This window comes from Silurus aristotelis (assembly GCF_946808225.1).
Source record: "Silurus aristotelis genome assembly, chromosome: 20".
Taxonomy (NCBI): domain Eukaryota; kingdom Metazoa; phylum Chordata; class Actinopteri; order Siluriformes; family Siluridae; genus Silurus; species Silurus aristotelis.
The window spans coordinates 17,413,151-17,427,825 of NC_139593.1; the positions used below are offsets into that span (position 1 = coordinate 17,413,151).

The 14,675-nt window shown below is 39.5% G+C and overlaps 2 long non-coding RNA genes across 2 annotated transcripts in view; both read right to left on the reverse strand.

The window, feature by feature from the left end:
* Positions 1 to 14,675, reverse strand: part of LOC310715822 — a 182,163-nt gene that overhangs the window by 59,682 nt on the left and 107,806 nt on the right. The window lies entirely within an intron of this gene.
* On the reverse strand, positions 2,979 to 3,307 carry LOC310715860. Its single transcript, XR_014530421.1, has 2 exons — positions 3,239 to 3,307; positions 2,979 to 3,025 (listed from the first exon to the last, which is right to left on the reverse strand). It is a non-coding gene; the product is annotated as an uncharacterized lncRNA (long non-coding RNA).

Here is a 14,675-nt window from a genome sequence, read left to right on the forward strand (position 1 = left end):
TCAGGGCCCGTGAGGAGCACATCGTTAAGAGAGACGCCGGAGTATCGGGCACTGGAGTCAAAGACCACCCTGATCTGATCGGGTTTTTGTGGATGGTAGACCCCAAATGTCGGAAGGTACCAGCATTCTTCTTCTTCTCTCAGTGGTGGTGCTGCCTCTGCATGTCCATTGGCAAAGATCTTATTCATGAATTCCACATACTGTTTCTGCATCTCAGGTTTCCACTTCAGGGTACGTTGCAGGGATCTGAAACGATTAACAACTTGCTCTCTATTGTTTGGCAAATGCTTGCGTGGTTCTCTAAATGGTAAAGGAGCTACCCAGCTGTTGGCATCGTCTCTATAGACGTTTGCAGCCATTATTTTCAAGAAAGCTATGTCTTCTATGGATGGGGCAGGTTTGTTGTCATGCTCAGTTCTGTCAAACACTGTCTGACCCAGAAGCTTCTCATTGGGTTTACAAGACTCATTACAGTTTTGCTGCATCTCTTTGACCTGGATAAAGCTTTTACAGGGTGAAAAAATGGAATGACGACCACCTTCCAGTATGTTGGTCTTAAACGTGTTGACCGTTGGCTTATGTACATTACCCAGCCACACTTCTCCTATTACTACCCGGCCAAGGTCCAGCCGTTGAGCAAAGGGGGCATTGTTTGGTCCACTGACCTGCTGCCTGACTTTGTGGGCCCTTATGACGTCCCTTCCTAATAGAAGTATTATCTCTGCTTCTGCTTCCATTTCTGGAATGTGCTTAGCAATATGCCGGAGATGAGGCTGGTGAAGAACTGCACTCGGTGTTGGGATCTCAGACCGGTTATTCAAAATCTCATGACACTCAATGAGTGGAGGAAGAGAGATGAGAACTCTTCCATTCAGTGACTCAATTTGGAATCCTTCTGCTTTCTTGCCAGATGTCTCAACAATGCCGGAGCAAGTTCTGAGATGATATGAGAATTGTTCACTCTCCACGTTAAACAGCTCAAAGAACTCTGGTCTGGCTAATAAACGATTACTTTGGTCGTCCAAAATTACATAAGCTTTGATTGCCATGTCTTTGAAACCCTTGGGGAAAAGCTTTACGAGGCAGATTTTCGAGCATGAGCGGCTCCACTGTCCTGGACCGCAAACCTTTGTGCAGTTTGTACTAACAGCAGTCATGTTAGAAAGATCTTCTTTCTCCCCGCCATCCTCTTGTGATGATGAAGGAGCCCGAGCGGTTTGCGGTGGTGGGCCAGGGTGCATGGCCTCATCGTGACTGTTGCTGCCACATTCTGTGCACTTTACGGAAGACTTACATTCCCTTGCGATGTGAGAAACTAAAGAGCAGCATTTGAAACATATTCCATTCTCTTTGAGGAAGGCTTTTCTGTCGTCGAGAAGTTTGTTTCTGAATGCTTAACAACGTTTCAAGGGGTGTGATTTATTGTGTATCGGACAGCTTTTGTTAGGGTCATCATTAGCTGCACACACATCTGTTTTGTGCACTGAGATAGGTTTGTGGGTACGAAAACTCTTCCCAATGGGTCTATCTGGTTTTGTGGTTACTGTAACGCTGTTTTGGTGCATAAAGCTAGGGTCGTTTCGCTTCTTTGCCTCATAGCACACAAAATTGCAGAAATGCTCAAAGGGGGGAAAGTGACCATGATTTTGTTCTTTGTACCGTGACCCTGAAGTCATCCACTTTTCTTGAAGCCCGTACGGAAGCTTGTCTACAATTGGTCCAATTCCTCGTGAAGTGTCAAGGTACGAAAGACCTGAGAGATAACCATCTTCCTTTGCACCTTGGATTTCCGTAAGCAAATCACCTAGTTCACGTAATTTGTTGTGCTCTTTAGCTGAAATTCTTGGAAAACTGTCCAACCGCTGAAACAGTGACTTTTCAATTATTTCTGGTGCAGCATAACACTCACATAGCCTTTCCCATGCTTTGCGTAAGGCAAGATTAGGGTTGCTGGCATGTACTGAGCGGATGCGCTTCACCTGTTCACCAGGTTCTTTTCCCAGCCATTTTATCATGAGATCCAATTCCTGGGCTGCTGTTAGGTGAACTTCATGAACTGCACTGTTGAATGAGGAATACCATGAACGATAATTCTCAGGCTTATCATCAAATTCGTACAGTCCTGAATTAACAAGGTCTTGTCGTGCTAAATACTGTGCCAGTGGCTCCGCGTGATGTGGTGTGCTAGCTGGAGGAATGTATCGAGGAACATATGACTTTGCATGTGCGTTCATGATGGAGCTTCTTTTCTTATCTTCAGATTTCATCCCACTTGCAGGCACATCAGGTAAGTTTGGTGCAGGTAGATGCAAGATATCTGTTTTCTCGCTCTTTGGCTTGTTGTTATGAAAGAGATCTTTTACAGGTGAATTTCATGTTATGAAGCTCTGCGATGTTATGTTTTGTGAGTCAGTGTGGACTGGAGGAGCGACAGGTAAGGCTGATAAGTTTGAAAATGAAGGCAAACCCTGAAGGTTGGTTTGAGAATTGACATATTCACTGGTACGTTCAATTCTGACTTTCTCCGATTCAGATCCAGCTTCAGCATGCATTGCTAGTTCAGCATCTTCTAGCACTTGTGCCTCCACTGAGGCTGCATCAGCTTCTCGTTGTAGCGTTAACATTTCCAACTCTGTGTTAATTCTAACAGTTTCCAGCTGATTTTGAGCTTCTCGTGTAGCCCTTTCCATTTTCAGTTTAGCTTCTTGGCTGGCATACGTCGCTCTCACTTTAGCGGCTTCGGCTCTGGCTCGAGCGTGAGCTGCGCTTGCTGATGACGCACATGACCTGCTACTCCTAGTGCTGCACACAGACGACTTTCTGCTCCTAGCGTTGCACACAGATGACTTGCTGCTCGTTGCCATATTGATCACTTCAAACATCAACTTGCCTTTTCACTGTAGTGTTCTCGTACAGTGTGTTGGAACTCTGACTAAACACCAAGATAAACCAAGTAGCCAATGAAGACAGAGTCGTAGTAAGGTTGACCATTTACTGTGACCTCCTCATTAACATGTGGTGAAAACTGTAATAAAACATTACATAAAATATTGAATAAAGTACTAAAACATTCAGAGCCTATGTCTTGATAAACACACCATTATAAATAACTAACATCAATTCACTTGTAACAATCACACGAGCTACTAGCATTGCTTGTACACACGTAGCAAACAACAGTTTACAACAACTGATCAAACATCACATTTCCTATCTAAAGAGAGAAAAATCAACTCACGGCATTGCATCTCTGAGGTTTAAAGCTGAAGCAATAATATTTAACGAGAGCAAACTTTCTTCTTGTTTTACATGCTAAACCGGAAAGTTAGAAGGATGGGATCAAACAGGAAGTGACCAAACAGGAAGTGACATCATCCAACGATATTTAACAAATTAAAACCTGAGAATATTAAATGACATGCAAACTGAATACTTAAAGGTTAACTCCCCTTAAAGGACAACACAATGCTTATGAATATGAAAAGTAAAATTTTTGACAATAACTTGTAAAAACTTGATTTGCATTTCACGTTATTCATTAACTTTTTAACAGTTTTTCATGAAATTATTCTGATGAATATGAGAATTTATATTATAGCATATATATATATATATATATATATATATATATATATATATATATATATATATATATATATATATATATATACACAGTGAGGAAAATAAGTATTTGAACACCCTGCTATTTTGCAAGTTCTCCCACTTAGAAATCATGAAGGGGTCTGAAATTGTCACTGAGGTGCATTTCCACTGTGAGAGACATAATCTAAAAGAAAAAGCTGCATAAAGAGGCCTGTCCACCCCATACAATCAGTAAGAATCCAACTACTAACATGGCCAAGACCAAAGAGCTGTCCAAAGACACTAGAGACAAAATTGTACACCTCCACAAGGCTGGAAAGGGCTACGGGGAAATTGCCAAGCAGCTTGGTGAAAAAAGGTCCACTGTTGGAGCAATCATTAGAAAATGGAAGAAGCTAAACATGACAGTCAATCTCCCTCGGACTGGGGCTCCATGCAAGATCTCACCTCGTGGGGTCTCAATGATCCTAAGGAAGGTGAGAAATCAGCCCAGAACTACACGGGAGGAGCTGGTCAACGGCCTGAAAAGAGCTGGGACCACCGTTTCCAAAGTTACTGTTGGTAATACACTACAACGTCATGGTTTGAAATCATGCATGGCACGGAAGGTTCCCCTGCTTAAACCAGCACATGAACAGGCACGTCTTAAGTTTGCCAATGACCATTTGGATGATCCAGAGGAGTAAGTCATGTGGTCAGATGAGACCAAAATAGAACTTTTGGGTCATAATTCCACTAAACATGTTTGAAGGAAGAAGAATGATGAGTACCATCCCAAGAACACCATCCCTACAGTGAAGCATGGGGGTGGTAGCATTATGCTTTGGGGGTGTTTTTCTGCACATGGGACAGGGCGACTGCACTGTATTAAGGAAAGGATGACAGGGGCCATGTATTGCGAGATTTTGGGGAACAACCTCCTTTCCTCAGTTAGAGCATTGAAGATGGGTCGAGGCTGGGTCTTCCAACATGACAATGACCCAAAGCACACAGCCAGGATAACCAAGGAGTGGCTCTGTAAGAAGCATATCAAGGTTCTGGCGTGGCCTAGCCAGTCTCCAGACCTAAACCCAATAGAGAATCTTTGGAGGGAGCTCAAAGTCCGTGTTTCTCAGTGACAGGCCAGAAACCTGACTGATCTAGAGAAGATCTGTGTGGAGGAGTGGGCCAAAATCCCTCCTGCAGTGTGTGAAAACCTGGTGAAAAACTACAGGAAACATTTGACCTCTGTAATTGCAAACAAAGGCTACTGTACCAAATATTAACATTGACTTTCTCAGGTGTTCAAATACTTATTTGCAGCTGTATCATACAAATAAATAGTTAAAAAATCATACATTGTGATTTCTGGATTTTTTTTTTAGATTATGTCTCTCACAGTGGACATGCAACTACGATGACAATTTCAGACCCCTCCATGATTGTGGGAGAACTTGCAAAATAGTAGGGTGTTCAAATACTTATTTTCCTCACTGTATATATATATATATATATATATATATATATATATATATATATATATATAATTTTCATATTTTTATTACAAATGGCATTTTTTGCTCAAACCATGTTTTTTCATGTGTGTTTTTTACTATTTTTATGGTAAAAATCAACGTGTTTTTATGAAATTATGTTTATGAATGGGAAATGATAGATTTTAATAAAAACAATCCATCTTTTATAAAAAAAAAAAAAGTCATTATTTTCAAACCATTGTTTATCATATCACGTTTTGCGTTGAATTTTTGCAACTTTTTTCAACGGTTTTCCATGAAAATATGCTTCTGTATATGAAAATGTATATTTTACTAATTAATTTCATATTTGTTTAAAAAGTTATAATTTGTCAAACCATGGTTTGTCATGTGAAAGTTTTTCGTTTACGTATTGCACTTTTTAATGGGTTTTAATGAAATTATGCTTATGAATATAAAAATTCATATTTTCACAATAACTCTATTACACAATTAACTTTATGAAAAAGTTAAAGTTTTTTATGAAATTATGGTTCTGAATATGAAATGTATTTTTTCAATAAAAACAAAAAAAATTTTCAGATTTGTTTCAAACGGACATTTGCACTTTTTAATCCTTTTTTACTTCAATGATGCTTATGTATATGAAAAGTCATAATTTCACAATATCTTGTAAAAACTTGTCATATCACATTTTCATTGAATTTTTGCACTTTTTTCAGTTTTCATTAAATGATTCCTTTCAATATGAAAATTTATATTTTACCAATTAATTTCCATATTTATATGAGAAAGTCATATTTATGTCAAAACATGGATTATCATTAAAAAGAATTTCGTGCACTTATTGCACTTTTAATTATTTGTGAAATTATGCTTATGAATATCTTCTTCTTCTTCTTCTTCTTCTTTCAGCTGCTCCCATTAGGGGTCACCACAGCGGATCATCCGTCTCCATGCCACTCTGTCCTCTACATCTGCCTCTTTCATACCAACTACCTGCATGTCTTCCCTCACCACATCCATGAACCTCCTCCTTGGCCTTCCTCTTTTCCTCCTACCTGGTGGCTTCATCCTCAGCATTCTTCTACCAATATAATTCATGTCCCTCCTCTGCACATGTCCAAACCATCTCAATCTCGCTTCCCTCACCTTGTCACCAAAACATCCTACAAGGGCTGTCCCTCTAATAAACTCATTTTTAATCTTGTCCATCCTCGTCACTCCCAACGAAAACCTTAACATCTTCAGCTCTGCTACCTCAAGCTCTGCCTCCTGTCTTTTACTCAATGCTTCTGTTTTTAAACCCAACACAGTCTCACCCCACATCGTCACATATCGACGTTGCCTCGTTGCCTCGGATGGCGTCGACATCCGAAGCAGAAGGTACCCCCTTTGCGTCGCTTTTCAACGTAGATGGCCGTCCTATACACTTCAAGGCAAATCCCTAATCTTCGGATTTTGACGCGGCCGGGGGTCAACCAACGAATCTGCCGTATGTGGTGAAAATTTCGTAACATTATTATTTATAATAATATTAACTTGGCTAGATTTATGTATTATCTTGCGAAAAAAAACACAACCCTTAATGTCAGATTTTGACGCACGCAGTGGCTGCAAATCGGTTTTATTTGATAAAAAACGATTTGCCCAGTATATTTGTAATAATGCTTTGATATAACCGTACCAACTAACGAAGTTAAATGATATCGAATTATATTTTCTACTATTTAGTTTTCATTTCTGTTCATACATCCTCCGCCCCAACATAGATCCAAACATACAATCAGAAACTGGACCTAACAGAAACTGCTGTAGAAAATAATAATAATAATAATAATAATAATAATAATAATAATAATAATAATAATAATTACTATTATTATTATTATTATTATTATTATTATAGTAACAACAACCGTAATATTAATAATAATAATAATAATAATAATAATAATAATAATAATAATAATAATAATTGTTCCTGCCTCTTACCCTACTTCACGTTGGCCAATCAGCTACTTCAGCGGTGACACATCATTGCGCATGATGATCCCAAGCACCTTTGCGATTTTCTATTTTCATACGTAAGTATTGGACTCAATCTAGAATTAGATATATTAGATCTTAGTTTATCAAAAACATCAGCTCATGTCATAAAGCTGTTGCTGTTGTTGTTGGGTAATATTTTGGCGCACTGTATGATGTCGTGATATTGAGATGGATATAATATATCCTTATGCTAAATTAAATGTGCGCATGGTGCTATACGTTGGTTAGCCATGGCTTAGGCATTATTGATGACAGCATGTATACACAATCCATACTCGTCAGATGTGTGTTTGTTTATGTGTTGTGTAGTTCAGTTATCAATTCTGTACCGATTTATCTTTCTCTTTTTCAACAGGTTCTTAAATTCAATGTTTCAACTAATAATTAGTAGCTGACTACAAAAGGCACTTTTAAGAGCCACGTTTGTATTGTCATTTTCCCTGTTCTCGTTTTTGTATTGTTCTCTCTCCCTATCTGTTCTCCCCTCTCTTCTCTTAGTGGTGTGTTTGTCCCTGTGCCTTTTGTTTGTTCTGTGCGCCATGTCAGATCCTAAGCTGAACCAGCTCTTGGACGAGATCAACAGTCTTGTCAACCAGGCAGAAGACATGGATGAACTCCAAAGGCTGCATGAGGTCATCAGCATGCAACAAGAGGCATCATCCATCCAGCCTCCAACTGTGAAGTGTATTAAGAGGGACAGTGAAGGGAACATTGTTTATGGGAGGCCAAGATTCTCCAGAAAGCAAGCAGGTAAGACCTTCTTTTCATTCATGTTAATTTAGATCTAGATTTTATCTCTAGATCTATTTTTACCTTTTGGAATGATATATAAACATGTCACTAAGTCATGGGTCTGAATTAGAAAATATATGTTAATATGCGTATAATTCTACATACTTACTATACATACTATAAAGAAAAACAATGCTAAAACTTTGTGTCATTATGTTTTAAAGGCAGTCATGTATGTTTCAAATTCTTAAGATGTTTTTTTCTGCTACAGCTGGAAGGACTGATGATTCCCTTTCCAGTGCTCCGGAAACCAGTGTGGAAATGACTGATGACTTTTCTCACATAAATGCTGGTATGTCCTATATTGTCCCTGCACTGTAAAACAGTATGTTTAATAATAATAGGAATGTAATACACATTCCATATTTGTATGTTAGTACGATAGATAACACAGTTATTACAAACTTCAGAATGAATGTTGTTCAGTGATATACTCTTTTGTCTAATAACCTGTTCTTTTTAAATACTGTCCATTGTTTTAACAGAGACTTTCCTTCAAGAGCTAAAGCGCTCACTGGGTGAAGATTTAGATGACCAAGAAACACCGCAAGCCTCCAGTGATTGGTCAGTAACAAAAAGTCTTGTCTCAGGGTGGTGGGAGAAATTGAGACCCCAGTTGGTGGAAAAAATGGTGGCTAAGCAGCATGTGGCAAGTCCAGTCTGCCAGAAATGTTACCTCAGTCCAGCTATGATCCACTGTTGTGAATGTCGACCACACCCCTTCCTCTGTGCTCGTTGTGACATCAGCATTCACAAGTCTCAAGTCTTCCACAACAGGGACTCAATTACAGACGGTTTCTTTCAGCCATTGCCTCCGACATCCTGTTATGTGGAGAAGGTTCTTACCCAGTGTGGTAAGTTGTAGTTTTTGAGAGTCACATTTTCTCATTTGTTAATTCCAGTTATCACCTGGCAAACTAAAACAATAAATAAATAAATAAATAAATAAATAAATAAATAAATAAATAAATAAATAAATAAATTCTGACCAGGCAATGAAGAATATCTGGTCTTTTAAAGCTTACAGTAAATACATATGTTGGTCTTTATCTTCTATCCTATAACTATTCTCATAAATGTAAATGTGTCTTGTACCCTTGGAGATGCCAGGGAGAATATGTAGCTGTCCTCAGAGTTTAAGTGTCATAACTGGAAAACCCATTTCTGTGGTTACAATGATTGGTAAGGAGAACTTTGGGGATAGGCATCACTTCCGCTAAAGCCTGATCACACCCTATGTCTACACACTATCCATATCCCTGATCACAATATCCATATGTCATGCTTATATGTTATAATCCAGTAGATCAGCAATTTCTAAACACACCTATCTGACATGATGTAATTTACTGTCTTGTTCTGTTCCACTATCTATCAGGTCTGCTCTTTGTGTTACTTCCTGTGTTCCCTTTGTCTACTTTCTGGTCTTGTGCTCCATGTGCGCCTTTATTTATACCTGCAATCTGTTCATGTTCCTGTCTCAGCCCCTTACCTGTCTAGTTCTGTGATTATTAATCTTGTCAGTCCCTGCCTTAGTTCATTTGTTTAGTCCCTAGTATTGAAGACTTGGTCTAATTTTTTACACAGTTGATGGAAACAAACACAGATATTCATATTCTTAAGCTGAGTTTTATTAATGTGAATATCAGATGCAGTAAGTTTAATGTAAACCAACTAGTAATATATTGCTTTCTATTTCCCTGGCCGATATGATCTCAACTTGCCAGAGTTGAAATGTGAGGTATGCCAAGCCACATGGAGTGCTGGCATGGATGAGCTGGTCCATAATGACTACTGGCCTGCTACTTCTCAAATTTCCACAGTGTATGCTACAGACATCCTATTTTCCTTTGAGGAGTTGAAGATGGCAGCACCTGGGATGTCCAACCAAGCATTTCTTAGAATGCTAGATCAACAAACTGTCCGCTTTGGCCGTGTAAGTATTTGTGGTGACAATCTGTAAGTAACTCACAATTATAGTATGAGATCAAAAGTACACATGAACATTTACACTGTTTAGGGAAAAGATGTGTAAATTCACATGTGTAAATTCAGACCCTTTGTCACAGGTGTATAAACAAGCAACTTGTGCTGTTTTAGAATAGCAAAGTCCACTAAAGGTGGTAGAGCGTTTTCACATTTAGCTCCTAAACTCTGGAATAGTCTTCCTGACAGTGTTCGGGGCTCAGACACACAGACACACAGTTTAAGTGCAGATTAAAAACATATCTTTTTAGCAAAGCCTACACATAACACACATCGCATCATAACCTTGCTCCAGAACATCTGATCACATGCACATTATCAACTTGTGCTGTTAATATCATGAACAGCAGCTACGCTAATTCCTCTCCACTGCTTCCCTTTCTCTTCCCATCCTGAGGCTTCCTGAGGTTTGGCCAGCTCCAGTCATGTCCCTCCTCATGAAGATTATGGACTTTAAAGAAGTAGATGCCAAACTTGCAAACATTCTGAACCATCTAGAGACGTGCCAGTGCCAATTGGATCCCACTGCATGTGTGGAGTTTGACATTGGACTTCCTGAAGTGTTTAATTAAAGGCCTTGGCATGGAGAAGCTGATGCTGGATCTGTGATGATCACAAATGTTGAGCTCAGTAGCTCCTACTTTTATACCAAAGACTGTTGAAAGAACATTTACTTATAATCTTATACTCCAGTGCTCATGTTAGTTCTCACTCTCCAGTGTTCTGTATTGTTGAAAGATTTATGATCAAACTCTTGATGTCACCCAAATGAGGATGGGTTCCCCTTTTGAGTCTGGTTCCTCTCAATATTTCTTCCTCATTACATCTAAGGGAGTTTTTCCTTGCCACAGTCGCCATGGCTTGCTCATCAGGGATAAATGCACACCATTCACCTTCACTGTTGATTTCTGTAAAGCTGCTTTGAGACAATGTCTGTTGTGAAAAGCGCTATACAAATAAACTTGACTTGACTTGACTTGACTGTTTTATGAAAAAAGAGGTCCTTCTGAAGACCTTAACATCTACTCCATTGAGTTCTAAGATTTGGCTATTGACTTTGTTGTGTTCTCCCAATATCACTTGATCTGATCACAGAAATGTTCATTTGGAAACATTTCTTTGGCTAGAGACGGTAAGGTTTTCCTTCAGGTTCTTTTTCTTTGATGTTTATTTATTAATTTTAAATATATTTTAGGGGCTTTCTTGCTTTTATTGGGACAGGACAGTAAAGGAGATAGGAAAGTATGGGATAGAGACAGGGGAGTGGGCCCGGCGAAGGACACTCGAGACAGGATAAAAACACGGGTCTGGCCACAAATGCACTAAGCACTACGTGTCAGCACAATAATCACAGGGCCTTTTGCGCTAATCCTTTGATGTTAATTATGAGAGGTCACAAAAGTAGTACACACATCCCAGTGTTTTTCTATTTTAGTGCATCTTATTTCAATGTTAAAAGGTAAAAAAGTGTTTTACCTGTTTCTCTTTTACTGTACTCTTTTGAAACAGACTGGAAAGATCATAGCAGAAAGCTTCAGAAAAAGCAGAAAGCTTTTTGGAGTGGGAGGCTGTCCGATTTGAAGTGGACAAAGTCATTCGGGAAGACCACTTTAACTGCTCAGCATGCACCCCAAACATGCTTGCAGTCTCTGTTGATGGAAACCGTAAGCACTATAGATTCAAAAGAGTGCAGCAAGGTACTTATAAATATAGTGTTTAGTTCATCATTTTGAAAGTGACTTTGCTAAAAATCATAATGAGAATCATATGAATATTAAAAGGCAATATGTGTCTCTTTATTTAGATCAGAGGAACAGGCCATCTTTAATGGTGTCTTCATAGCCAAGGACGATGATGTAGCAAGATTCGTGGACTATGTCCATTCCTCGACCAACCATGTAAATTGGCAAAACATCACCATATTTACATGCAAAATACCAACTCCTACATAGGATTTTGTTTGGACTGTTAACCATCTTCCATGTTTTAGATCTCTGGAAGAGGTGTCTGTGGGGGACAGTGGTCAGCGGCACGAGAAACATCACAGAAGTCCAGCAAAGTAGATGTGGAGGGCCTAGAACTTGCCGTTTGTCGGCATTGTGTTCTTCTTTGTGCCCTTAATATGTTCAGGAGGGAGGCTTTTGCTTACCCTCTTGTTAGTGTTAAAACTGTTTTCACACTATCTCACACACATTTCCTTGTCCGTTCAGTGTCTATAGGATTTTTTTGATGTTAGTCTGTAAGGTAAACAGAGATTCTTATCTGGGCTGGTATATCCTCTTGTCTAAACAGGAAACACTTTAGGTCAGCTTTCTCCCCAATATGTGTGTGCGTGTTCGTGTGTATAAATACGTGTCTGCCACCTGCAATAAACTGAAGAGAGGAAACATTGTTACATTCTGTGTGCTGTGTATTTCTTCTTCCCTGAATTCAGAAAGGCACTACGGAGCATCACAGGTCGTATGGAAAATCTCTCCAAGTTTCGTTTTGGGCATGATAAAAATCTAACACCTCTGTACCTCCAGAAAAAAATGGCTTGTAAGCCAGTGAAATTCTTTGCTATGTGATGCAAGTATTGGCTTTACCTAAGAGTGAGTGAGAGATGCCCTGAACTTTAGGATCTGCTCTCAATGAAGCCGTTTCTTTCAGTGTTTCATGCTAAAGTCCACGACTTCAAATGCGAGGTAAGAAAATCCATGTGATTTTTTGACTTGACTGTCCATGTGATTTTCTTTATCCAAACATAAGATTGTTGCAGCTTAGATTCATTTATTTCATTTTTGAAAGTAAAATGGAGTGGGGCGTACCAGGTGGGGGCTGGTTTGACTCTTGGGGAGGAGGTGGAGCAGTGTAATGCCTTCCTTTCAAGAATTGCTGTTACCACAAAGCACATGGCAAGAGCAGGTAAGGTAACTGCACTAGTTTTATAAAATGATACAAGATACAGCTGCAAGCGAATGCAATACTTTGCCTTTCTCCTACTGATGTTAGAAATGTTCAAGCTGCAGTACATTTTGATCCAGATGACGTGGATGAGGTACATGCAACTTACTGTCCTGCTACAGTGTTCTATACCATTTGTGTACCTTACCATACTCACCTGCTTTCCTGCTACAGTTCCTTATACCATTTGTGTACCTTACCATACTCACCTGCTGTCCTGCTACAGTTCCTTATACCATATGTGTACCTTACCATACTCACCTGCTGTCCTTCTACAGTTCTTTATACCATTTGTGTCCAGCAAGTCTGCACAGTTTTTCACCTACCTCTACTATGAAGAAAAATAATAAGCTTATTTGTTTGCAGTACACACAGACATGCTCACAGTCATGGCCATGCGCTGGAATCGGCAAAAGACGAACAACTTGGCTTCCACACTTGCCCGCCGATATCAAAAGGTAAAGACACCAGTAATCACTTGTGCATTTATTGTGTATTGTAAAATTTGGTGGCATCACACATATATATATATATATATATATATATATATATATATATATATATATATATATATATATATATATATATATATATATATATATATATATATACAGTGGGTACGGAAAGTATTCAGACCCCATTAAATTTTTCACTTTTTGTTATATTGCAGCCATTTGCTAAAATCATTTAAGTTCATTTCTTTTCCTCATGAATGTACACATAGCACCCCATACTGACAGAAAAACACAGAATTGTTGACATTGTTGCAGATTTATTAAAAAAGAAAAACTGAAATATCACATGGTCCTAAGTATTCAGACCCTTTGCTGTGACACTCATTTATTTAACTCAGGTGCTCTCCATTTCTTCTGATCATCCTTGAGATGGTCTTACACCTTCATTTGAGTCCAGAAATTTTTGATTATACTGATTGGACTTGATAAGGAAAGCCACACACCTGTTTATATAAGACCTTACAGATCACAATGCATGTCAGAGCAAATGAGAATCATTAAGGTCAAAGGAACTGCCTGAAGAGCTCAGAGACAGAGTTGTGGCAAGGCACAGATCTGGCCAAGGTTCCAAAATTTTTTTTGCTGCACTTAAGGTTCCTAAGAGCACAGTGGCCTCCATAATCCTCAAATTGAAGACGTTTGGGACGACCAGAACCATTCCTAGAGCTGGCCGACCGGCCAAACTGAGCTATCGGGGGAGAAGAGCCTTGGTGAGAGAGGTAAAGAAGAACTCAAAGATCACTGTGGCTGAGCTCCAGAGATGCAGTCGGGAGATGGGAGAAAGTTGTAGAAAGTCAACCATCACTGCAGCCCTTCACCAGTGGGGCTTTATAGCAGAGTGGCCCAACGGAAGCCTCTCCTCAGTGCAGGACACATGAAAACCCGCATGGAGTTCTCCAAGATGGTGAGAAATAAGATTCTCTGGTCTGATGAGACCAAGATAGAACTTTTTGGCCTTAATTCTAAGCGGTATGTGTGGAGAAAACCAGGCACTGCTCATCACCTGTCCAGTACAGTCTCAACAATGAAGCATGGTGGTGGCAGCATCATGCTGTGGGGGTGTTTTTCAGCTGCAGGGACAGGACGACTGGTTGCAATCAAGGGAAAGATGAATGCGGCCAAGCACAGGGATATCCTGGACGAAAACCTTCTCCAGAGTGCTTTGGACCTCAGACTGGGCTGAAGGTTTACCTTCCAACAAGACAATGACCCTAAGCACACAGCTAAAATAACGATGGAGTGGCTTCACAAAAACTCCGTGACTGTTCTTGAATGGCCCAGCCAGAGCAATGACTTAAACCCAATTGAG